The following is a 26,392-nucleotide window of genomic DNA, read 5'->3' as shown; positions in this document are numbered from 1 at the left end:
GGGTGGGGTGCGGGAGGAGGGGCGCGGTGGGGTTTGAGCCTTTCTGATCATTTCAGTGAAATCAGAGCAGGGGAAAGTGATTCAGATTTTCTTCCGGGGACAACATATGCATTCATCTCACAATATAAACCAGCCATTACCCAAGTCTGATCTATACTCATGTATGAGTACTGATTAGTATTCCATGAACAAGAATGTGCGTTTTGAACTCTCTAATTATTACAGCAGATTTTTAATAATTCTCTTCTTGTAACCCTCAATTTATCTTTATTGCATTTATGAAATAAATGTAGGAGCTCCCAGAAGGTGAATGTAATATTATTTTGTGCTCACCTCTCATCAGGGACTCTGCCAGAAGTTTACAAACATCAATTAAGTTTCACCATGCTGCCATCTGGGAAATAACTTTTCTTACACCCATGTTACAGATGGATAAACAAACAGGAGCTAAATAACTTGGCCTGGATCATGTAGCAAATTGGGAATAGAGTTCTCACACTGTCTCCCAGTCTCTCACTCGGGTCTAACCAGCAAGCATGCTGCCACATAGTTTATTTACATTTTGAGACTCTTTTTAATGAACTAAGTTGCCATTTCTTTTTCTTCTGAATCATCCAAAACTTGCCAACATTTTATTTTAATAGAGCTTTCACATACTCAGGCTGGTATTTATAGTTAAAGATAATGTTTATCCTCACCTTTGGTTGGTTCTAAAATTTGTGTATGCTGCTTGCACGGGATGATAACAAACAAAACACAAATAATCTTTTGTGGTTCCTCTTAAGATGTGTTCCCACTGACAACAGTGGCTTTTGGATCAGTTCCTCATGTTTATATTATAAATTGATCTCTCCAGTTCCTCAATTAGTTTTATTTTTTTCTTGCACAGAATCCTTTCCACTTTCTAATGTTTTGGTGGTGGTGGTTGATAAGGCATGCCCAAGAGGATGATGTTTTTTTCTGTTGGATTCTTATACCCTTATTCACTCAGGTTGGGCTGATTACAATATCTTTTTTCTTTTTTCTTTTTTTTTCTTTACGAATTTTTCGTTGTAGAATTTTTCTTCCTGTATAGTTGGTAGCCCCTTTTAACCTAACAGTGATATATCCAATGGTGGAAATGGAAAGCTTCTAGTTGTTACAATTGCTCTCCTTCCATTTCAGCTCTAGGTAATCAAAATTTTCTGTGTTTTTTTTTTAAAGGTTACCTCAGGTCTTTTTTATGTGTGATATTAATTATAAAGGCAGAGGCAGAAGGACCACTACTACAGTAGTCACTCCATGGCACAAGAGGATTTACTTCCATGTGAAAAATGGGCCATTACTGTTATGCTATTGGAAGTTCCTGGAATTATTTCTCCTGGAGAGAAGGTGGTACCAAAGAAAACTTGGTACATTACTGTACTGATAACTTCAAAATTTTAGTGACATTCTCTCAGGAGAAAGCCATCCTTACTAACCTATGAGATTTAGAAATGCCAACCAGTTCTTTCTTATTTTGGCACGGAGATGGATGATCATTAGAACAGACTGGTACACTATGATAATTCTCTTTGTAATAAGCAGCATTATTATTTAAAACTATATCAGATTATATCTCAAATATTGGCTTAGGGAGCAGTACTGGAGGTCCATTATTACCCTGAAGTGACTGGTTACTCTCATGTCTATTCCCAAATTAAATCCAGTCATATGATGCATACTTTAATCTCAACAGGGTGACTGTATAAAGTATGATTAGCAAGGCTACCTGTGTATAAAGGAATATAAGTTAATAATATGAAGAAGATCCACACGCGGATTTGAAACCATCCAGGCTGGCCTTTCGCTTCACAAGGGGCTAGCGGTCTGTCAAGCACCGCAGCAGTCACTATCTGACTGCTTGCCATTTGGGCAAGTGATAATCGCATCTAATCATGCCCAGGGGACACCAATGTTTCCAAAACAGATGGGAAGAGCCAGGGGTTGGGAGATCAAAGGACACCTTTGAAGGAAGAACTGATGGAAAAAAGAAGATTTGAAAGAGAACATCTGAGGGGTTTAGGAGAAGCAGAAAGTAGAGAATCCCAAATCAAATCCTCTTCTGTTTAAAAATTTTATTTCCTTTGATTGTGCTAAGCAACTAGGTGCTAGGACTTGAGCTCTGAATGTCTAACGCTGGGTTCCACGTGAACCTTTAGAGCTGAGTGAAGTAGAAAGCTTTCTTTTCATCTTTTATTAATTTATTTTTAAAGTTTGTAAGTCTCTTATCTCTTTAGCTTCTGTCAATAAATGGTTTATTTTACATTTACCTTAATTTGGCCTGAGTTTATGTTGATTTCAGAGTGCTTGCAAATGCCAAGATCAATTACTTCTTCTGCGCAGGGAACCTTTAACTTCACCGCAGGAAATTTTTTTTTGCAGTGGCCAGCAAATCTATTGCTCTTGGTTCCCAAAAGGAATCTTAGCACCTGTCCAGCTGCATGGGTCAATTTGCAAGCTGATTGTAGAGATCTATGTGAAAGAAACCTCTTCTGGCTAACAGTATTAATTAAGTACAGAATAGCCTGACCCTCAAAGAAGTTGGTGGTATCCAATATTTAATTTACCAACAAGTCTACAAAATTGAGTACGTAAAACTTACTCCCTTTTCTGTGGGAAAAAAAAAAAAAAATCTATTCTTGTCCTTGGAAAGCATAACACAAGATTCATGACATCAGTTAGAGAGGATAAGCTGAGGAGGGGATTTTTGATAAAGGTAAGAATGGAAGAATAAACAATCTGAAGTCGAGGATATTAGATGAAGTATTAAAAGAGAAATGATACTGCTCTGATGCCTTCTGCAAGCAAGAAATCTATTCCAGTCCTGGAAGCAGTTTAGCAGAAGAGACCCTGAAGCCAAGTGTTAGAGTTTAAGGAACTTAGAAATCCCATCCATGTTCTAAAACATGGATGCAATCACAGTAGATACAGTCCCTGGACAACTGTGTCATTTAGGATATGAACAGTTAGTAAATCTTGTGTATTCTAGACAGTTTTCTTTACTTTAGTGGTGAGCTAAGGAACTAACATAAAGCTGCCTTGAACATGGACATGGCACTCCTCTTTCCTACTGTGTTTATGGTCTTTACAGTAGCGTTTGTCCTACAGAAGCTATTTGTAGGATACCAGCTTAATGTAAAGTAGAAACTCGAGAATTTTGTTTTTCTTTTGCTTATGCTTCTACCTCTTATAAAGTGTCTTTAATTAGGTCCCCTTTTGCTTATATGGTTAATGTTTTCTACTAGTGAACACGCAAGGTCTTAGTAGAAGTTTCCATGGGACCCTTAAAATAGAACATTTCTCTCATTAAACCCCAGGACAGCAGACCTTATAATTGGATTTAAAGAGGTACTGTTAGAACTTATTAAGCAGAGATATTTCTCTTTAATAGCAGAATTATTATTTTCTTCTCAGATGCATCATTCTCCTGCACTCTGAAAATCAATTATAAATGCCATTTATATATTATTTTCTTCCTGTTCTATTCACAAAATGAGAAATTATATTGAAAACTGAATGATCTTTAAAGCCAACATTATTTGCACTGTGACATAGATGGTTATTCTTTTTCCTTACCCCTTTCTATCCTGATACTTCAAACTGTCCTTATCCAGCAAGCTAACACTTGCAAACTTTTTTAATCAAAATAGTGAGTTGGGTGCCTGAGTCAAAGAAACGCAGAGCTGGAAGAGTGCTCATGAAACTTAACTGAGTCCCAACACCTAACTTGTTCTTAAAGTCTTAGAAATACAGAGGGCAAAGTAGATTCACACACTCTATAGCTTGCCTCATCTTGTGTTTTGCTTTCCTGACTGCTAGACAGCTAGAACAGTTTTCTGAAATGCAACCTGAAGTCTTCTTAGGAGCACATCTGGCTGATTTCTTCATGCGATCTCTGAAAGGGGAATTACCTTTTAATGAAGTTTCAGTCATGCAGTTTGATGGAGGGGAGAAGACTTTGTCCTTCACTAAGTGAAACCTCATTTAAATCATAAAAAGGACCGAGGCTTCTACATTCTCATGAGAACAGTTTGTCTTAAATAAAACCAAAACTTTCAGTGGCAAAAGTTTCACCACTATGCCAGCAGGACTAGGCTTTCATTCGCAAGCTTAGTATCATTGGCCAAAAGATGGAGAGAGAAGATTGTGGTTATTGACAGCTTGTGCATTATAACAGGTAAACAGAAAAATGTGAAGAACATCTGCTTCCAAGGGCATGAACCCCACAGAGAGAGAGAGTTTTGGAGCAAGCAAGACCTTTGTGGTCAGGATTCATTAGAAAGAGGAAAAAAATCTCCTACACTGGCTCATCCTGTAGGATTATCAACTCGTATCCATTCTGTAGCCATCCAGGAAGAGTTTCTCTTATCACTTTCATGTTAGATAGTGCTTGCCCTTATACATGACTATACAATGTCATGGATGGTTTTACATTTCTGCATTTCTCTTGGTTTGCTTGTCTCAGTTATCTCAGGAAACCTTTGTTTCCCACTCGTAAGGGAAATAAAGGTAACTTTCAGGATGGCAAGTTACCATCAGCAGACAAAAAAGGCTTACTGTTCTCTACCACTTTAAAGCAAATGAGCTCAACTCCTTAGATCTTTGCAATGTCTGTCTGTCTCCTGCTAGGGACCTACTCTATATGATTGCAAGTCCAGCACAACATTGCTTCAAATGGGCAAGTAATTCCCCATTATTAGCTGCCAGGAACGGGATACTTACCTCAAGTCATTACAAAATTTGGACATGACATGCAAAGCATGGTATGCATTTCTTCTATGTTGTTTTTCTAGTTAATTAAGCCATTATCCAAAGTGATTAAATTATTTAACCTAGAACAGTCGGTGTATTCAACCTCTTTTATTTTTTCCAATAAACGAAATGCAAGAAGTGGGTAGTAGTAGTAAGATATTATAATTAACATTTAGTTCTGCTAACAAAAAAAGAGAACCCAAACATATGATGAAATTAGTCAGTTAGCTAAGTGAATTTAGAACAGAACGTGTAAAGCTGCCTGTGTATGCAGTGAAAACCTAGTTATTAAGTTACCACCAGCTGTTTGATGATGTGAACGAAGTGATGCACTTGTTAATGTCTACATTGCATCTCCTGTCTAATTAGAAGCAGATTCAAGTGTCTAAAATCTCCATCATCCTTATCTCTCTGTTTGTTTTCATAAAGCACAGTATTTGAGGCCAATGTCTTGACTAGGAAATGCTGCTGTGTGTTCTTCAGGATCCCGTGGAGTAGAGACAGTTCAGGACGTCCTGGCATCAGGATAACAGCTGGGAGCAACCTGGACATTTCAGGACCTATAGGTAGGTATGGAAAAGATTGGTGTAGTGCCAGAGGGCTGGGTGGGGGACCAGCTAGTGGTATTTTATGAAAAGTCGAGTACAAAAAAGTAGGTAATACAGCTTTTAGGAAGCTGGGGATAGAACTCGCATGGTTTAATGGAACCTTTGGGGACTGTGAGGTAAGTCTCCTCCTCCCTTCTTCTCTTCTCCTAGCTTGTCCTCCCCCTTTTATGCCCTTCAACTATGTGAGGTTTAAACCTTTGCTCTACAGCCCCTCCTGATACCTGAAAACCATCCTTTTTCCATGCAGATATTTGCTTCTACCCTCACATGCCTTCTGCTTGTTCTGCCCCTCCTCCCTGTTTCAAGGGTCCCACTGGCAGTCCATTATGCTGCCTACTTGCTGGGACTGCCCGTGCCTCCAGCTGGCCCATGGGCTGGGTCTGCTCCAGAGGAGTTTCCTTTAAAGAAGCTGCAGCTGTGTCAGATAAAAGGGCACCAGCACCTGGGGAAGCTGGTAACACAGGGGAAGAGTTGTGTGATTGCCGTCAGTGTTTCCTAGTATTAGGCCTGCATAGCATCTATTTAAGGTTGTAATAATGTTTCCCCTTGAAGTATGTCTGGCAGATGTGATCTGTTATGAGACGGGACCAAGCTGGAGAACAACTTTGTTCGGGAGGAACGCTAATCCCACAAAAAAATATAATGAGGAAAATGTGCAGTTGCCAAGAGCAAGATGCACTAATGAGAACATCCATAGCTTGCTGAAGCAATATAAATTCAAGGTAGAAAGCTGCTTTTTGGAAGAGGTAGGCTTTTATATAGAATAGGTACACTTGTATGCTCTACTGCTTTAAAAAGAGTATTCATGCATAAGCCTCTCTCTCTTATTTTTCTTAAGTGAAGATAGGAGTGGGGAGACAAATTCAAATCTAAATAAGGATCCTAAAATGTTCTGAAGTCTTTGTGAGCTAGCTATTATTCAGGTGCCAAAGAATTACTGGGATTTTAATTAGAGATGTTATAAAGGTAATGGGGATGGGAAGAAACAAGTTAGAAAAGGAAAACCCATGCAGGCAAGGTGTGCTGTGCTTCAGTCTGCATAATGGGAGGAAGGGTGGCAGCAAGTGGTGTTAGGCAGAACAGCAAATGAGAAGCCTTCACCTTACAGGGATGTCAGAAGCTGTTTGCAAAAAGCAGGCAAACCTATTTTTTTTCTCTTTGGGGTTTGTTTTTAAGTACTCAGAGTGTTTTGGTGGTGAGTTCTGTGAATCTTTTCAGTGATGACGTGGGGAGGTGGTCCTGCACCATTTTGTAGCTATGTGTGTTGTACCCAGTTCGATATGTGGGGGTTCAAACCCACTTGGGCTGAATTGTAGCTCTCTACTGGAGTTCTGCAAGGGTATGGGTTTCAATGAGAGGTCTTTCCTGTGTATACTCCTGTTACTATGTTTCAGGAGACAGCAACTCATAGCTTCCTTTGTGGATATGGGGCAGGAATGTGTATGGGACAGGAAATCTTTACTGTCCACAGCGTATTGCTTTTGGCTTTCTTGTAGTTCCCTGGAGGGTAGCCATTTTTTAGGCTTTCTGTGTGTGCCTGCCGTGTCTGATCTAGCTTATCGACTTCCTTGGTGTTTCCTTGTCTGCCATGAGCTGTTTGTATCTTTTGGCTTTCAGCAGCTGCTGAGCTGCCACAGTCCTCTCTGGTCAAGCAAGTGATGCCCTGCGGGCTGCCAAACAGCCCCAGAGCCTCCTAAAGTAGCCTCCTGATTCTACTCTGGGCTGTCGGTTACAGAGGAGCAGGTAATACTTTTTTAGTAAGCGGTTCAAGGTGAAGTCGTGAATAACATTGAGTGGAAACGGATCGTTATGAAGAATAATCTCTTTTAAAAAGTTATTGTGTGGTCTGGGTAGTTGTCTAGGACCTGTAAATGACTGATGTGAGCCTCTCATCTGCAGAGATGCTCAGGATATCTTTTCTGGGAGAAAGGATAGTGCTGAGGGATTGCTTTCTGCCTCTCTGTGTGAAATTAAGGAATTCCTGGCTGCTTTTATGAAAAGGCCATGGCAATTTCACTAAACCATAACTATACCATTTGTTTACCTAACAATTTGGAATTAAAGCTTAGTTTGTGGTGATAGAGAAATACCTTTCTGTATATTCTACTGCTAACACTATCACTGGATGGAGAACTGCAGATGTTTTATTCACTGATTTTATAAGTTTTCAGCTAAGATCGGATTTCAGTAGCATTCAAATGTGCACAAATATAAAACTACCATCTGTATCTATACCTACATATTGTCTCAGTGTAAAAACAAAGGTATTTAGTAGACTCCTTTCATTGCTGTCACAAGTTCCCATGTCTTCGCAGTCAGTCTTGCTAAATGTTGCCTTTTGTTATTATTCCTTAGTCGGGGAGAGAAAACTCAGGCCTTCTAATCACTAGTATGCTTTATTTTTGGACCCCAGATGCCTTCTCTGAATAAGGTAGTAAAAGACAACTGAGCTCTTTTTTTCTCCTGCAAGTGAATGCTTTGAATTATAGAGTATTCTGCTTCAATTGCTTTCGTAGGGATTAGGGATTTTGTTGTTGTTGTGGGCTTTTTTGAGTTTGTTTGTTTGTTCTTTTTTGGGACTGTTCCACTTTGGGTATAATACTGGATTATTTTTGGGCGTGAAGACCAGGACCCAAGTGTTCCAATTCCCCCCTGAGCATCCCAGTGATCAGTTATTTACTCTTCTGTCCCACACTTGGTGAACATTTCAGTATCTCATCAAAGAGGAGGAGCATGTGTGGGAGAGAGTACTGCCATGGCCAGGACACGCTCCCGTGCTGTGCATGATGCAGCTCTGGCCAGATGGAGAAGGGAGCTTATGCCTACCCTCCACCTTCCTCACCTCAGCCTGTAATTGCCAAGCTCCATTTAGCCAGCAGGAGGGTACTACCCAGGGTGCTTCCCCATGCACCTCTCAGGGTGCTACCTATGCCTGTTGGGTTGTGTTTCTCAGGTGTGTGAACACCGATTTTGTGAGTTCCTGATGTGTAAGCATCTGCTTTATGCAAGGCGATGGTGCCATCGGCTTGCAGGGCAGCACAGTTTCAGTTTTTGCTTGAATTTCTAGAATCTTCTGGTGTCCCAGGTACCTAAGTGGATTATTGAGCATATTTGGTTACTCTTTTCTGTGTAGGCACCTACTAGTTTGCCTAAATGGCACCTTTGGCATTCAAGTGTGGATTGGTAATTCCCCGAGGCTCTGGAGCAGCTGTGACAGTGTGTGCGCTGTTGGGCACTATGCTTCAAGGTTTCAGCAGAACAGCTGGAATCCTTAGCTTTGTATTTCTTTACTTATAATCTTGTGGGTAGTAAGAAAAGAGGAGGAAAAATAGTAGGATAGGCATGCCAAAATAAAACTTGGGTAATAGTAATGTGAGAAATGCACTTTAATACTATTTAGAAAAAAGTAAGGCTACAGGAACCTCTAGATCATCTTGTTTATTTTGTCTATTTCAGGCTATGTAACTAGGTTGATCTTTGCAATCTGGGTTAAGTTAAACTGTTTCATCACTCAGAAAACTAAAGTACTGGCATGACCCAGGCCTAGACAGTAGCAATCAAGGTACTTCATGCCCAAGTTCACTTTGATATAGTGAGGTTGCTTAGTATGATGTAGACACAATTGGCTTACTGGGTTATTTCTGTTTCTGCAAATGAAAAATATGTAAAACCACCATATTTCCTTCTGATATTACAATTGTGGAGGCTTCATTGTTGCTATTTTAAACTCTTTCACCTTGAAAAAAACAGAGCGGGGAACGTGTAAGTCACAAACAGTGGTTTTGCTTCTATAACTGCTCTAGCTGGCTTAGCAAGGGCATGTCTGTCTGTGCTAAGAAAGAGGATTTTCTGAAAGAATTATCCTATTGCCTGAGATATTTTTTTACTTATGAAAGCTATGTACTATGGTGGTGTGGATATTTGGCATTATGCATGCAAATTAGGTTGATTAGCCCTTCCAGGAGAAAAAAAATACACAGTGCATAGTTTCTGTGTCTTGGATGGGAGAGTTTCTGTATAGTCTAATGTGTGTACATGCACGGAGGCAAAGGGCTTTTAAACAATGTACTAGCATTGTTAAATATACAAAATAATTTATTTCTTTGTGTGTGTGTTGTGTTTCACCATAATTCTGGGTGAACTTGAAAGACACCTTATACTATTTGAAATACATCCACACTGTTATCTTAACAAATGTTGCTCTTTGCTGCAAAGTCAAAGTATATTTGAATATAAGGGCACTTACAGCATATTTATGTCATCTTGGGGCAACAACAGGGAGAACTTCTAAGGCTATAAAGCCTAAGCAACCAGCTACCATCCATAATTATGGACTTTTGTTATTAACCCCTGTGACCAGAGTACTGCTGGATGTGGAATGAGATGCATAAAGTATTTATTGAGAAATAATAAAAATGCATTCCCCAAACAGAATTTTTACCTGCAGTTCAAAGACTGACTTTATGAAACAAAGGAATAGAAAGATCAGTCTGCTGGAAGCTACTGGCCACAGCGAGGGGAAAAAAAAACCCAACAGGCAATAAACCTGCAGCTGAAAAGTATTGTCAGAAAAAAGGAATTAGTTTACATCTCCCCTACATTGTATAAGAAAGTTTAGGCAAATTAATTGCTCTCTTGAACTTCTAACTTCTCCCAGAACTGAAACCTGCAACGAAGGTGAAATTATGTTTTGTTACGGTGACATTCATGTATTTGTTTGAAATAATTGTAATTTTTGTATTGTATAGATGGCTGAACAAAACATGCTATTATGTCTAGTCTCAGACAAAGTATTTGCAGTAGCATATGAAACTAGGTAAACTTCTGTTTCTGACGCTTTTGAAAGTAGGCCTCCAGTGTAGTTCATTGCAACAAACATCTTTACCACCTGATACCAAATTACATGATGAGGCCACAGAGTGGTGTGGGAAAGAAAAGTGAGAGTGCTATAACCATGAGATATAATACAGGTGCAGATATTTTCATTGATATTATTATCTCAATTGAAGGTAATCTTCACCCATCTGAAGAGGATCACTATACACACAAAACTGATGCTGATATTTTAAGTAGGACTTCAGGGGTGTCCAAGCATTATACCAGCAGTCTGCACTGGGGTAATCTTGTGGTTTCTGGTTTTTTTAGTGAGACCTGAAAATCAGCTGATTAATTTCCTTCTGGTCCTCCACCCAGCCCACCTTTGTTGTTACAAAAGCCAGGGATGCTCTCTAGGAGAGACGGATTTTAGTATTGTGTGTGTATTAGACCTCAGTAAATTCTTTTTTTGAAAAATTGGTTTTGACTCCATTATTTGTTGGTATGTGAAAAGTACCTGCTCTCAGGAGAAAACTTCAAACCTTCTCTGGAAAAAAGAAAATAATCCTCAAAATGCATGTTGTCAGCTAGAATGTTTCTATTTGGCTATCCAACATGCCGGGAAGCTGTAATTCTGTTTCTCATTCACTTTTCTCCAGTATAGGCATTCCCAACAGGAGTAGGATCCCACGTTTCATGAAGGTCATATACTTGTTAAGTGTGGAAATGGCAGGGCACGCTGGGAACTGAGGCAGTCTGGCCAAGGAGCACAGTTATCTGCTGAGGATACCCCCTAAGGCACTTAATTAAAACTCCCAGCAGGCAACATCTGCATGAAAACAATTTCATTTTTGGTGCAGACTGGAAATTTCAGCTTTCTGATGGTTGTTATCCCTCCCCCCCCCGGTAAAAGTCTATTCTCTAGTGTATATGTAAACAGACCCTATGGATTCCATTAAAAACGTGCATATTTCCTTTATAAATAATGTCACTGTGGTTTTCTCACCATGTCTAGCATAAAGACAAGTGTCAGAACTGTAATGGAGATCACTTGTGTATGCATGCACGCTTTAGCGGCTTAAGGGCAAATAGTTTATGACTTTCTGTGTCATTGAAATAAGTAGCATGTAGCTACTATTGGCTCCTGAGTGGCAATACTGTGTGGTGTTTATTTGGTTGCTAGTTTAAAGGTGTTAAGGGGTAAAAAAAAAAGCCCAAAAGAAAGGAAGCTCCACAGGCAAAGGAATTACTAAATAGTATTTGGAATATTATACTCCAGACTGCTGGTCTGAGGTACCAGTCACAAGCCATGGCTGTTTTTCCTGTTCTCTCCTGGTATCCCTGCCCTTAGCAGTCCTTATTATTGACCTGGGAGTGAGCACAATTAAAATATTTTTTCAGTTCTTTCCTGTACTCATCTTTAAACTTGATAAGGATTTTTAATATTGAAAATGCCAGTCAGAGAAGTTAATGTTCTAAAGCCTGGGGTGGATGACTGCATTTGCTGAAAATTAAGCTCAAATGAAAGGAAAAAATAATTCAATAGCAGTAATATTTTCCAAGTGTCTCTCTTTCATGTCACAGGTGGCATAGCCTGCTATTAGAGGTCCCAAAGCACAGTTTTCATAGTAGTTGCAATAAATCACACTAATATAGTGACGAGGGAGAAAGAGAGATAAGTGAGGTCACTTAAGGAGGGGAACACAGAAGCCTCAAAGGCAAAATGCTGTGGTAGGCATTGACATCCCTTGAGAAGGCTTCATACTACTGCATGGACATACCTGACCAGAAATGGGTATGGCTGAAAGCATTTTTTAATCAGTAAAAAACCAAAACATTAACAACGGCAGGAGACCCTGACAGAAAGTATGACAACCACCTACAAATGGTTTTGTAAGGGCCAGAGAAGCTGAATCAAAGGGAAGGACCATGCAGTTGGACATGTAAAACCTGAGAAAATCCTGAATATTCACTGGAGATCTGCATGCCCAGTGCTAGAAATAGTCGGTGTATTTGAAAAATGTCTTGGCTTACACAATTATTTCCTTGGTCTAATCTTTTTGCTGGCAAAAACATGGCTCTGCTGAGTTCAATAAGTGCACCCAAACTGCAGATACTTGTAAAGTATAATGAATTAATTGAAGCACTAACCAAGGCTGATGGTTTACCTCCTTCCTCACATGAATGGTTTTCATAAGAGCTGTCCATATGGCTGAAACTTGTGGAGTCAGGCTTTGTATTAGTGAAAAACTGAGGCAGAAAATTCCCCTTCTGATACCTGTGTGCATGTATCTGGAAAAGTAAGTGTAAGAGAACAAGGAGGTGATATTTCGTTATAATGCATGCTGAAATACCTGTTTCTTTGCCAAGATGCTTCATAGCCATAGCCCCCAACACCCAGTGTATTTGAATTGCATTTTTGTACTAGTGGAGGTTCAAGGCAGTATTGTTTTCCCCTTTGGAAATGATTATAAGAATGACTGCATGAATTCAGAAGGAAAAAGTTTCCCAGGATATCTTACAACTCCTGCCTCTACTGTACTAGCAGCTGCAACCAAGATGTTCTCCTTGAATGAGTTGTATGTGAATTTTAGTAGAGAAGATTGGAGCACATCTGAGCCCTGATCTGCTGCAGAGGCTGGATCTGAGCATGAACCCTGGCCAGGTCCAGGCCTGGAGGCTCCAGACCTTTGGTGTAGCGAGGATGTTATGGAAGTGTGGAAAGCTCCAGTCCCATCCAGATGAAGAAAAATTTTCTTGCAGAATTTGGTGTCAAGATGGCTGCTGAGGAAAAGGGGATATTATACAAAAACTGTTGGCTTGGTTTGTTGTGTTATGAGCTACAGACCTTTTTGTCAACCAGCACACTGAGGATTGGAGAACTCTTGATGTTTGTTTTTTGCATATTGAACAAAAGATATTTTTTTTTTAAGTATCAAACTCGTCCCCACATCAGCCTTTCCATATTTCCTCCCTTTTTTTTTTTTCAAAAAAAAAAATATCTTTTCCTGATTAAAGGGAACAAAAAATAAATCAAAGCAACACTTTTTATGTAACACTTTATTTTATAACTTAGAAATATAGGAGTTCATAATTTTCATAAGTACAGAAATGTCTTCATGTCCAAAACTGCAGGTACTGGGGTAGGTGGTGTGTGTCAGAGAAATATCCACATTATGGCTTACCATCTGTTTCATTAAGTAGCTGCCTTTATTCACTTGTATTTTGCAGTAGTCTGTTTGTTAACAAGTTATTTAGTTTTAATTGAATGACTTCCAGTTACGAGAGGTAGTAATGCTGTCCTTTCAATGCAAAGCAAATTAATAAGAATCTGGGCGGCAGAACCAGTTGTAGCAATGAATCCCTAGGAAGCAAAAGGCTATGGGTAAGCTAAATGATGGAGTGTCTTGGAGGTCAGGAGAAAGGGCAGGTTCTTGGAAGAGAAATCCGTTGAGGGATGTCAGCGACAGGAACAGCACATGTGGCTGGGAAACTCCCCTACCATGAGCAGTTAGAAGGCACGGGAGATGCTATGATTCATACGTGCTTCCTCTTTTCTTGTACCACTTCCAAGGCATCTACTTATGGCCACTGTCAATGACAAGGTACCAGACTAGGTGGACCTCTGATTTAACTAAAAATGACCATTTTCATGCTTTTAGAGGTGCTAAAGCTTAGTTTGGATCTAGAGCTTTGGTAGCTGTTTTAAATGTTATTCTGCCTAAGCCAGGTAGCTGTTTTCTTGCAAGTGAAGACAAGTGTAGGCTGAATATCAAGCAAATATAACTGTCCTGCGAGAAGGCTCTGAGCGGGCTTGGATATGTCTGCACAGGGTGTGTAGGCAAAACTCTTAAGACATCTGCGGAATGGAGCAAAGAGGACACTGCTCACACTTTGATTTCTAAAGATATTATTTAGTTTTACTCTAGAATCACTTTAATATTCTGCAGAGGCTGGTGTGTGCATAAGCAGAATTCAGGTTTGCTGTTGACTCTGTCTTATCAGGGGACTTGCCTGATAGTCACAACTGGAAAGAAAACTCCTGGCCTAGTTTCATGGAAAGTTTCCCTGCTAAGGTTTGTAGGTCTTTGCTTTTGGACTCAGGGTAAAACAATATTGAACCTATTTGAGGGTCTGCATTAGGTCTGGGCTAGTCTGTGAAGTCCTAGAAAACTCATGTTTCTATCCTGGGAAGTTTGGGTGGTTAGTGATATTTCGGTAGTATTATATTTGTGTTTTAATTGCATTTTAAGACTTTATTAAAAGCTAAAACTCAGAAGGTGTAATTCAGATGTTAAAATACTTGCTTTGAGCAGTCAAGGAGGCCACTCCATAGAAATGGATGGAGTATCATCCTTTTCACGTTTTCCCCTATTTGTGATGAAACAATCAAATGCTTCTGTCAAAATATTTCACAGGAATGGAAGCAGGAGATGTTGATCAAGAAGGAGCAGATGTTTCAATCCTTATTAACTATCAGGGAAAATATTTTGGTTTTTGTATTAAATCAACTCGAGTCATTGATAGCTGTAGCAAGTTCTGTGGTGCATTACTGCTGACTTATCATGAAACGTTTAATTTGTTTAGAATGCTTTGCAATATTAAATATTGAAAATTCAAGGTGTGTTTTACTGCTGAGAGTAGGAAATACTTTGCTTTGACTTGTGGTGAAATCTACTCTGGAATATCAGCATTTCTCACAAAACATGAATTCTGAGTTTGTTACCTCTACTACCCACACTGAGGAGGTGGCTGCATACCCTTTCTGCAGTGTTGTAAGCCAACAGGTTATGGAGACCAGCTTCTCAAAGACAAGGCTCAGTGTGAAATAATGTATTTGAGGGACTTGTTCTATGGAGTTGCGTTTGTAATGAATTGTATCAATGCTCTGAGCATACTCATATTGATCTGAGATATGAAACCTCTATTTCATGCTCGACAAGTTTGAAATCTTCCTCTTGCGCTGGAAAACTCACTTCTGTGATTTCCCTTGTCATCTCTTTTATACTTCTGACTTGACAGTAGTTAGCTTGTGATATCCAGATGTGATACAAAGCACATTTCAGAAAGAAGTACTTCAGCTCATCAGACTAAAACTCTGCACTTCTAAAGGCAACGTTTTAATTTTAAAATGCCGTGTTTGTTCTTCTATAAGGAGAGTGTTAATTATATTCAGTTGGGTGCTCATGAAGAATAAATGCAAACCCCCCGCCCCCAACCCTGCAGTTTTACTTCAGATTGCTTCTGTTGTCTTGCTTTGGTGGGCTTTAACTGAAGGATTAAAGCCGATCTCTGGTGAATAATCAGATTAGATTCTGGCTTTACTATGGGAAATCCCATTGTAAATCCCACTGAATCAGTATTTTTTCCCCCCAGGTTAAGATTATTTCTCTCATTTTTTCCTCCTTTCCAGCGTAGCAGTGCCATCCTCTGCTTTCAGATTTTACTTGCTGACTACATGCTCCCACATCTGAAGAATGTTGTTACTGGGGAGAAACTGAAATGATACTTTTTTTTTTAGATATTTTTTTGGTATTTTCAGTGGTCTTCCTGTATGTGTAACCTTCTGTGATGGCACATGATTTTTTTCCTGGAGTCACAAAATCCAATGAGTACTCTCCAAGATTTTCTGGCAGTTCTGTAAGAACTTTGTTTGGGGTTTTTTTTTGTGGTTTTGTTTGGTTTTTTTTTAATTGTTGTTCCTCCTCATTATTGCTTATGATGAGGAATGCTTTAAGCTTCTTTTAAAAGAAGTCTTTTTGCTGTGTTAAACTTTTCAGTTAAGAGGTTGAGGGAGTTGATTTGCAAATGTCTATTATCAGAGATTTGTGTGGGTTGTGGTTATGGAAGTGTAACACATATCATCAGTGGTGAAATGATATTTATAAACTATATTTCAGATGAAACTCCCTGTATGTCTATTAGCTTGTATTAGGTAACTAATGCCTTACAGTTCCGTGGATAAAATAGTTTTGCTACTTATACTAAAAGCATGTAGACTTCTTTTTCCCCCATACGTTTACTATCCTAGGCTTTTCCTAAATAAGCTGCATTCATTAGCCCACTAACTGTTATTAGGCAGAAGTACTTCTGGTGTCAGCCAAACAGCGGGGCATCCTGTTCATATCAAATACATTTCAATTTGCTTAGAAGTTGTTGGGCTTTCTCTCCTCACCACGCTCTTGGGGAAATTTTACTTCTTCCTCCCCAGAACTTCCCTGGGGTGGGTGTGCTGGTGCAGGGAGCAGTGGGACAGGGCAGACCACCCCTGGGAAGGTTCTGCCCGTGGGAAACCTGGGCAGGAGGGCATCAAAGTCACCCTCCGCTAGCACCATACTGCCAGGTAGGGTATAGCAGAGTGGTAAGAAAACAGCTGGAAAAAGAGCACTTTCCAGTGGCACTGGAAAAAGAACAAAAAAAAAAAAAAGAAAAACAAACCAAAAATAATTCCTGTTATGAGTTGTCATCACTGGTGTTTCTCAGGAGAGCAAAGGCAGCAGGATCTTTTACCTGCTTAAAACATACACTGCTTTCAGCGAAACAAGTTGCTTGTAGTTAACGTAGTGCTTAATTGATTTCTGGGTGGAAGTTAAACTTCCCTGGTTAGAAATTTCACATTTATTCAAAAAATTGTTTAACAAAATTCATAGGCTTTGACCAGTATCCTCATTAATGTTTTTGAACTCCATACCTATCATGACATATTTCCTGAAGTATAGCATTTGAACTGTGTATCCATAAAGTACAATGTATGCAAGATTTTCATTAACACAAGAAATTCCAGTCTGCTTCTGTACAATCATTTTCTCTAAAGTACAATACCCTGTAGTCCACATTTTCTGCTTATTTACCAAACTTCAAGGCAATGAATTGCTGCTGATTACATTATTCAGTTATTGGCTTGTTTTATTCCTTCAGAGAGTGTGGGGGAAAGCTCCAGGAAAGCTTATTGTAAAGCAACAGTGCTCCTGTTTTATTTATTCAAGCTCAAGCTGGTCCTTACTGGATTCCTATGAAATGGTGGTTCTGTGATACTTTGAAGAGCAAGGAAAATGAGGAATTGGCTTTTAGCCTGGGAGAAGAAAGTTATTGCAGTTATGTTTTGTTTCTCTGTCTCTTTTTATGTTGAAATCTGCACTCCTGGGTATAGAGTCATTTAACATTTAAGCCTTCTTTCCCCAGAAAAAAATACTACTTTTTTTTTCTCCTGAATTGCCCTCCCTTTTCCATTTCAAACTATTTCCAAGAATCCATTTTTTCCCCTTCCATTTAGGATACAACTATATACTGCTGCTGCAATCATCATTTGTATTGAGCATCATTTTTCACTACTCTGCTCTTCTCCCTGTGTCATGTCAAACATAAGCCATAGCTTTTATCTTTCAAGGCTTAACTATCCTTCGACTCTCACCTCCACTAACCATCTGGTGCCAGAAGTGCCAGACACTTTCACCCTAATTTTTTTCATGTTCTTGGGCAAGGACTTTCATGCTGTCTCCTGCTAGCACAGCTGCTTGTGAGCAATTCCAGTGCTCTCCTTCACCACTGTGAAGTGACCTCATCGCTCTCTTTCAAATACCTGCCTGTAATTCTCCGTAAAACTCCGCAAACACCTACCAGAAACTTGATGAGAACTGAGCTGCCATGGGTTGGGCTGCCAACAGGCTGGCATCAGCTGCGATGCTGAGCACTGGTTTCTCTTTGCTTTCAGACCCTTGCCCACATACCCCTTCACTTGGGTTCAGACCCTAAAGTTCGGAGGCTGATTCTCTGTTTACTTGGCTGCCCACACTGTGGGCTGCTATGTGCGACCAGCAGGCTGGTGTGCGAAGACAAGATGAGAAGTACATACCACAGCTATTGGAGAACATCCATCCACTGCCTTGTTATGTATGTAGCAATTTTATTTTGTTCAGTGTTTTCAGTATATATTAAGAACCAGAAAAGGCAATGATACACCAGTGATATTATAAAATTCATTATGTGAGTACATAGTCTCATATAGTCTCCAGAAAAGGAGGCTCAGGGGAGATCTTATTGCTCTCTGCAACTACCTGAAAGTAGACTGTAGCAAGGTGGGTGTTGGTCTCTTCTTCCAATAACAAGCGATAAGACAACAGGAAATGGCCTCAAGTTGCGCCAGGGGAGGTTTAGACTGGATATTAGGAAAAATTTCTTCACTGAAAGGGTTGTCAAGCATTGGAACAGGCTGCCCAGGGGAGTGGTTGAGTCCCCATCCCTGGAGGGATTGAAAAGATGTGTAGATCTGGTGCTTAGGGACATGGTTTAGTGGTGGACTTGGCAGTGCTAGGTTAATGGTTGGACTTGATGATCTTAAAGATCTTTTCCAACCTAAACGATTCTATGATGGCTGTTTAAAATAAACATGTGCCAAGATACTATAGAGAAGGAAACATTCTTTTTGCTGTGTGATGCATGCAGTGGTGTCACTCAGCTGTGTGTTCAGTACTTGCCCTGCAGAGATTTCTTCTGCCCTTGTGTGCTGAGTGTCCAGGATCTTCCCATGCCTCCTGTCGAAACAGGCAGCACTGCTCTGCGTTCCCTTCCCAGCCTTGCAAGTTCATGTGGTCTTTGTCTATTCTCTTAATAACCTTATGTTTGGTTTATTTTCTATGGAATATATTTACAAAATATACAGAATATAGGTCTATAAACTGAAATTTGTAGTGAAAAATATTAACTATTATTAAAAGTCTTGATTCTGACTGATAACGAATACAAACACAACCTAAACATAATAATTCCAGTTATTTTGTAAGTTATTTTCTCACACTTATTTAGCTCTTCCTTGCACTAGTTTGTCAGTGCAAGAAAATCCTTGCATTATATATTCAACAACTACAGGAGGAAAAAAAGAAGCCCTCTTCTTGCCCCAGATATCAGAAGGGCCTAAAGAGACCGGTATGTGCTATTTTAAAAGAAATTATAATAAAAAATCTCTAATAAAAATGACTTATCTCAGTCATGTTCTTCACAAAAATGTTAGGCTTTTTCAAAGGACTTTTATCCTTTTGCCATCTAAATGTTAGTCAAATTCTTTAATAATTAAACACTGATGGCTAGAAAAAATATATTAATTATGCATCTCCTAGGCTACAGCAAGAAGCTATTTTATCAGGCTACAAAATGATTTAGTATGCATAAAATTTAACATTTAATAATACCACCAAGAACATTTATTTTAAATGTTTCCATGTTCCTGTCCTGTCTAATTAATATTTAAGTGTTAATGCACTAGTTATGCTCTTCTGTTTCTTACTCCGTGCAACTGAAGTTTTTTGTTTAGCAGACCTTGGTTGAAGCTTCAACAAACCATACAATGGAGTAAACAGGCTGCCTGGTGTAGACTTGAGGATCATGTAACGTTCATGAGGAATGGTCATGAGAAATGTTTTCCATTGTAGATGAACATGAGCTATTGTGAGTTTGGGAAGTATTGTGTGGGTTAAAGAAGGTTACATCTCTCCGACCTGCATTTTCATGCATAACTAGAGAAGCAGTGAAGATTGTTTTGGCTTGACTAACGTTTAAAAGTGTGCACTGGAGCAAGTTTTCCTGTGCCCTCTCGAATTTTAGTTCCTGAAAGACATGCTGCGCTTGACAGCATATTAAGCTATTCAAGCTGAAAGGAAAGCCTTTAAGCTGAGCAACTGTTATCTGATAAAGTGCAGAAATACTGCTTCTAAGCTAGGCAACATATAAACAAAATATAGATTGAGCTAGGTGACGTTCTCACAGTCGCATCTATGAGTCTTGTCCTTACCAAAACAAGACCCGATGTTGTATCTTTGGGGCAAAAGATATTTCCAGTGCAAACCCATGACATCTGAATAGGAGTACTGCCAGGGGATGACTGCTGCTTTGTCAGTTATTTTTCTCTCCTCTCTCGGTGGTGTGCAGGCACTGAGGCACTCTTTCATTGGTAGACACTGCCATCAAGTAGTGATACTATCAAGGAGCCTAAGTATCCCAAACCAGTGTTAAGACACTGGGAACCCCTATTTTATTCCTTTCTGAAACTATTGCACAACCTTTCTATTCCCTTCTCTTCACTGTTTATTTTTTCCTGCCCTGCAGACACCTTGGAAGCGTGGGAAGAATCCTAGGTGCCTCACCAATTCATTTGTTCCCTTCCTTCAGGTGAAGCCTTTGATTAAATAATCCACATGTGCTAGATGGGGTGGATTCTCCTCTGAAGCATTACCTTTACAAAAAATATTTACTGGGCAGAGGAATATGGATAAAAGCTTTGTGTGTGATGCCTGCAAAATGGCAACCTCGCATTAACTGAAATTCTAAAGGCAGTGCCTGCCAGCATCACAGACAATGGCTTGCTAATTTGTCTAATAAATAAGTAAATAGCCTGATTTCATTGCATGGAATTGAAGTGAGAATTGCATAAAGGGTATGAAGTACGAACAGCCCCTGTCGTTCGCCCCTGTCGGAAGGGCGGAGCCTGTCGGCAACAGCCACGAGAGTAGACTTTGCTTGTCTTAGGCCAGTATTGAAGGCTCGTTTGGGGAAAAAAAAAAGTTTAAAAAGGAAAACTGTCTAATTTGAAAGGTTAGTGTACAAGATGTCTCAAGAAAGCCCATCAATATGAGGCCAGGTCTTCTTTATCATATGTGCTTGGTTGCTCTTGGCAGTATTTTGTGTCAGAACATGGAGGGGATGGAAACTCGCTAGACTCTGAGTAAAGCTTGTGTGTGTGATCAGATGGTGCTTTGAAATGTGAAGTGAGCAGTTCAGTGCCAGCTTTCCCACCTCCTTCTGGTCACAGAATCAGAGGATAGCAGAGGAGGTGACAGTTCTTTCTCAGCTTTCTTCCTGGATGCCCAAAGTTGTCTATGGTCTATATGCATATCCGTAGTACCTTCCATTCTGGTGTCTACTCTCACCAGGCCAGTGAGGAGTTGCCAAGGACCATGGGCCCTTGCTGGCAATGCTCGGCTGCCAAATTGGGGCAGTGACAGCACTGCTGCACACCTTGCTCTGCTGCTGTGGAGCCAACAATTCAGCGAAGGGGCCATGGAGAAGCTGGGGTAGCCACTGATTCCAGACTCACCAAAGTATTCATTCCACTTCTCCCTGGCAAAGCCAAGCCATGAGGGTTGAGCACTGGGTAAAGGTTTGGGGTATCGGCTTAGATGAGCTGCTGTTACCGTGCTTGTTGCTGTGCCATTAAAGTGGAAGGTTGGTCTCTGCTGGCAGGTAGTGTCCCACACCAGCACTTCATATAGTACATAAGTTAGTGTGGCCTCTTTATGATATGCAGTTCTCAATACAACCATTAGATTATCTTGCAAAGACCCCTACTCTGACATCTCGGGAACTTAGACGTGAGAGTTTAGAACTGGCAAGGTATCTTCTTGTAAACCCAATCTTGGATCTTGGTGTGAGGTGCCTTGTTTTATTTGTAACCTGTTTTTCAAGTCTTGGAGCTAGAAGTTTGATTTTATCTCCTTAACAAAATCATTTTAGTTTTTAATGCTTAAATTCTGCTGGAGGTGGCCTCAGGGAGAGCTGACAAATTTGGAATGTTTCTTTAAAGGGAACTATCCCAAATACAGTGATAAGAACATAATCCTTGGGAAAACTCTTCTGTGAGGTGTGTAATGGGCTGGAAAGCTAAGCTACAAGGTCAGTACGGGACTTGCATTGCTGGATTGTGATCCCACTGGCACAGAAAGAGGAAGACCCAGGTACTCACTTCTTGCCCCCTCAGAGACACCAGGCAGCTTGGGGCAGCTTCCAAAACACTTCACAAGGCGCCCTTGGCGCCACAAGCAGCAGTAAGTGTGGTTCCTCATCTTGTGAAACACCAGCAGCATGGCTAAGTCTAGTCTGTGGAAGAGATCATTCATTGCTTTTTAATTTTTTTCTAAACATTTATACAAATAGGAATATTCCCATAGTCAGAGGAGGAAAACCACTAAAATACTGATTAAGGGGATATAAAGCATTAAATTGCTTTTTTGATTTTATTTTTTCTTTTCCTTTGCTAATGAGCTGGTATAGTTACAGAGAGAGTCTTTGGTATTGCAAAGAGGCGGTGTGGAGTCGGGGCTGAATGGGGCTGAGAGCTGGGAAGGAGCTGAGAGGGGGGGTCCTTGGGAAAAGACACGAGTGCTGTTGCTAAGGAGAGGTCTGAACAGGCTGGCTGCTTTGTAGATCCAACTGCAGCTTGGAGTTGCCAGCCTCTGAGTCAGTTTCGGACATGTTTGAGATTAGTGAGTTTGCAGTTTGTGTTAGGCATGGCTGTGCCCTTCAGGCACAGATAGCAATTCTGAGCTTGATTTCCTTTTTTTTTTTTTTTTTTTTTTCCTGCTGGTCTCTGAGACATCTGTGACAAGAAATGCAGAAATGCTGTGCCTCTGTATGCATTGGTGGGGAAAGAAAGAATTATAAGGAAGACAGCTTTTCTGCTTGAAGTCTCTGCTCTTTCGGTTCATCTCTAAATCCAATATTATTCTAATGCTTTTTAGTGCTCTGCAAGAAAAGCAAAGTTGAGCCACTGATAAGGTTTTATCTACAGGTAAACATTTCCTTTCACTGTAAGAAAACTAGACTTTAGAGACATGTAAAGAAATTACTTCCTTTTCCTCTCCACAGATTTGATGGGTTTTTAGTAAGAAAGTTGTGGTGATGAGGGAGTTGAGGAAAAGAGAGCAAAGAGACAGCATCTACCTATCTGCAAATACAAAATGCATTTAGATTTAATAAAGGCAGTGAGCAAAGGGATGGGACTTGAGCAAGTGGAAAGCCTTGATGGCTTTGACAAGCCTTTCCTTTATTCTCTTGAGCTAATTGTGTCACTTGACAGGCTGGCATCAGGGTACAGTCAAATTCTGACAGGCTAATTTGAGCTTGTAGTTCCAATGAAACATACATACGGCACTCATTATATTTAGTGACAATCAGTGTCATTTTCTGCTTAAATGCAGACAGCTCAATACACGTATTCAGCTGCCTATCTGTAAATGAAACAAGCAACCCAATGATGAAGGTGAAGCAAAAGGGTTAGGTCAGGGGGTCTATTTGTACTCGATAATGCTTGGGGTCCAGAAAGAGGGTGGGAGGTTGACTATTAAGCTGGTCTGAGGGAGATTGGGAGAGGGGGAGACAAGAGGGTAATTGCCATAACCTGCTATTTGATGTGGTAAAGTGAGAGGAATTTTCCTTTCTGCAATAATTGAGCTAGGGATTGAAAGGACTGGTGACAAAACTATCCCTGCTTAGCCGAGGCTGCCTCCTGGGCACTAAATAAGTACAAACCCACTCGTTATCGCAAAACCTTAACTACCTGTTGGGAAAGGTGTTGGGGAAAGCAGCCAGCTGGGGTGTGCGCGTTTGGAAGGTGACAGTCTCAGCCATAAGCTGCCCTTCAAAACTGAGGAAGCTGGACTGTGTGCGGGCTGTCACCATGGAGCAAATAATCTTCAGTATTAAAATTCTGCAATTAGAAAGCTAAGTGATAAATAACTTCAAAGAAAAAAAACTCCTCTTTTTTTTTTTTTTTTTTTGTGTGTGTGTGCTGCTAATTTACATTTGCTTAATGTGACCTTTGTATACCTGCTCCAGCAAATTTGATTTGGGCCCAAAAATTATCAGAGAAATGTCTCATGAGGGCATAGGGAAGAAGGAACGTGATTTTTTCAGTGTTGGCTCATGTTGTTTCTTAAATGTATATAAGTTCCCATTACTCGGGGTTAGGACCTGATCCTCTGTTTTGTTACATCATCTTTGGTTAATGATATAATCTTAGTGCTGTTGTCCTATAAATCTAGTGAAATGAAGACTCCAAGACATTCCACTCTCTCTTTTCCAACTTTTAAAGTCTCTTCACTAGAAATGGTATTTTTCTCTTGGAGCAGATGCAGCTATTCAGTCTGACAGTAAAATACCTGAAGTATGTACTAAGTTGTTATTGCACTGAAGAGAAAAAGCTTGTATGTTTGTAATGCTGTAACACAAAAAATATTTGTTTATTTTTCTGATCGTGCTTGAGGTATGTGTGCAAAGCAGTGGCAACTTGTGCAGAGATTGTTATCCTTGACCATTGCTAAGTCTGTTATGATTAATACTCTGATACAGTCCTAAAAACAAGAGTTGGAGATGTGTAAGATCTGTTTGTCTCGGGGTCCTATCTGTCCTTCTGTTCATATGACATAGCTGTGTGTTGCACATTGAGGAGGGCTCTACATTTTGTCAGATCAGCAGTGGCCCAACATAGGGTTGACAAAGATGCAAGAAGCCTGCATTGAGCTATATTATGGAGCATTCATGAAGCATGGCAGCCTCTGGCTTTAACTTCCAGTCTACTTTTAGTCTTGGTTTGACAATTGACAAAGTTCACTTGTCACTTTGCAGGGAGGGGAAGAGAAGCTTGCACTGAAAGCTTGCAGCTGGATTTCACTGAAGCTACTTGGATCCAGAGTCTGGCTTTGAACTGCTCTTACTAACAATGGCAGAATTTATATTTTAACTTTTTGTTTGTTTGTTTTCCAAAAGCCATTCCCCTTAGGAGTGACCATTTTATAGAAGCTGAGGAATATGTAACTGGTATCTTATCTGAGGAATTTGATAATTTTCTGTAGGCTTTATTCAGTTTTAAAGTATTAACACGTTTTCTCAAGATGTATCCCTCTCTTGCATCAACACAATCTTGCATTGCTCTACAAGGTTATGTTGATTATGTGCTAATGTGATGATGCTGTCATTCAAAATGAAGATCAACATTTTAAAGCTAATGCACTGATTTCAACTTTGGAAAGAAACCTGTGCTTAGCTCCATCAAGGCAACTTTGTGTGACATATGTCATGGTTTGGAATTGATCCAACTAGGTGTTATGTTGTAAACACCTTGTTTCCCCTCCAGTGTTCAGAGGCTGAGATGTAATTTATTCCAATCAGGATGTACTTTGACAAGCCAGCTGAATGGGATGCAGCTGCTGTTGTTAAATATTTCCATCTCTTTCTGCTTTTCAGGTTTTCCCAGATGTCATCATCTTCAGAGCTCTCCGTTCTAGCGTTGCAGGCAGCTCTGCCAAGGGTTAGGAGGAAGTGGGAGTGGGATGAGCTGGAAGGAAAAAGTAGCCCATTATGCTCATTATAGAAAGACATGGACAAAGGGGTTTGATTGGAAAAGCCTTCTCCACTGATGAATAACTAATTCACTCGGATACTAAATCTGACACTTATTGTGCCTTTGATGAATGCTTTGAAAATTCTATATGTGGAAAGACATTTCATAGTAATGTGACTCAGAAAAAGTGAAGCAATAAGCCTTTTAAAACCAGAGATTCTACCTGAGCTGAAATTATGTTGTTTTTCCTTTGGAATACAAAAACTTTGAAAGCCAATGTATTTCCCTCTGCTCCAAAGACCTAGCAGGTAATGAGCACTGCAGTAGACTTCACATATCAATAGAGATGCCTGTCTCCTAAAGCAGTCCTCCCAAGCCAGCCAAATTTTTGCTGGATAACTTTTTAGGGAAGTTTTTGTACAGTTTGTCATTGTCCTTTTGCAGTGGAGCCAGTAACAGAGTTACTCCACCAGGTCTTGTGGAAATGTATCAGTGTGAAATAGTGTGCAGAGCTGTCTGCATCTTTTCGAACTGAGTCATTGCCTCTCAAAGACTGAAAAAGGAATAGTAAAGCTTATTTGTATTTTGTTTAGCCACAAGCATCACACAAACTTACCACCCCATCCTTAGCCAAACATGTATGTTTAGGGGCTTCTGTGTTATGGATTATCTGACTACTTAGTAGACTTTAGCAGAGCTCTGACTTTCTCACTCATTTAAAATGACATCAGAAATAATTTCTCAGCCATTTGGTTTCCCTTACTATGGCTAGTTTTGTTTATAGTCTCTGTCTACAACTTTTTTCTGCAGTCAATATTTTTACTTCAACGGTGAAGTAAATTGGGAGAAAGGGAGACAGAGTTATACCTTTGTTAACGTGGAGCAAGTGAAATTAGAGCTGGGTCTTGGGTTTTATTGACTCTTGCAGCCTTTGTTGCTCTGATTGCTAGGGCTAGGAAATAAACTTCAGTCTCTGAACTACACTCCATGTATCAACATCTTTACAGTGGGAATAATTCTTTTGCTGTTTTTTCCATGCTCTTTAATTGAAGGAAAAAGATCACCAACAGGGAAAGAATACTTTTCCTCT

Source organism: Egretta garzetta, unplaced genomic scaffold, assembly GCF_000687185.1.
Source record: "Egretta garzetta isolate BGI_Z169 unplaced genomic scaffold, ASM68718v1 scaffold1118, whole genome shotgun sequence".
Lineage (NCBI taxonomy): Eukaryota > Metazoa > Chordata > Aves > Pelecaniformes > Ardeidae > Egretta > Egretta garzetta.
Note: the sequence above shows the minus strand (reverse complement) of the source record.